This window comes from Myotis brandtii, unplaced genomic scaffold (genome assembly GCF_000412655.1).
Source record: "Myotis brandtii unplaced genomic scaffold, ASM41265v1 scaffold632, whole genome shotgun sequence".
NCBI classification, from domain to species: Eukaryota; Metazoa; Chordata; class Mammalia; order Chiroptera; family Vespertilionidae; genus Myotis; species Myotis brandtii.
Window position 1 is genome coordinate 164283 of NW_005370419.1, and position 936 is coordinate 165218.

Below are 936 nucleotides of genomic sequence, written 5' to 3' on the forward strand. Positions count from 1 at the left end.
GGGGGCTCCCGGCTGGGTCCTCTGCTCGGCGGGGCCCCTCCCGCGCCGTGTACAAACCTGAGTTTGGAAGCGAGTTTCCATCAGTGTAGCCTGAGCACTCACATAGGAGAGGAAACGAGGGAGGGATTTGTCGTGAAGGGAGGAGAGGAGAGGAGAGGCAGCTGTTGAGCGAGGGGCTGGGCGGGAGGCGCAGGAGTGGGGGCGAGAGGAGCAGGAAGGGGGCCCCTTCAGGGAGATGTCCACAGGCGCTGGGAGGAGCGTGGCGAGGAGCATGGAGAGCCCCGCCTGCCGCCCCACCGTGTGGTCGCTCGCAGCCGCTCTTGCTCTTCATTTCTTATTCTCCGTTTTGTCTTCTTTTTGTTTCTTTTTAAACTATATTTTTATTGATTTCAGAGAGGAAGGGAGAGGGGGAGAGAGAGAGAGAAACATCAACGATGGGAGAGAATCATTGACCGGCGGCCTCCTGCACGCCCCACACTGTGGACTAAGTGCCGTGATCGGGAATTGAACCGTGACCTCCTGGTTCATAGAGCGATGCTCAACCCTTGAACCACACCGACCAGACCATTTTCTTGTTTGTATCGTTAACTGCCTTCTGTGTTTTTTTGCCGTGTTTTATACTCACCACATGCAGTCGAGTGCGTGTGTCTGCGTGTGTGCGTGAGTGTGCCTGTCAGCCGGGCCGAGGGCTCTGTCTGCCTTGTCGCCTGTACCGTCCTTCATGGGGTGGGCATCTCGTGCCCCGGAGGCTGCTGGGTGGCGCCGTTCCAATGTAAAAGGGTTACCCCCGAGCGAGTGTTTTCCTAGGGGCTCGGGTGCCGGGTCTGTGAGCCATCGAGCTCGCCACGGCACTCCCTGTGTGGCCAGGCCCGGACGGCATGGCCTCCGTCTCACCTCCCCCGTGCGGCGTCTGCATGCCTGTCCCCAACCCAGCCG

The 936-nt window shown here is 59.8% G+C and overlaps 1 protein-coding gene across 1 annotated transcript in view; it reads left to right on the forward strand.

Annotated features, from left to right (window-relative positions):
- The window catches only part of RNF213 (ring finger protein 213), a gene marked incomplete at its 5' end in the record, with an annotated part of 65748 nt that overhangs the window by 958 nt on the left and 63854 nt on the right, over positions 1-936 (forward strand).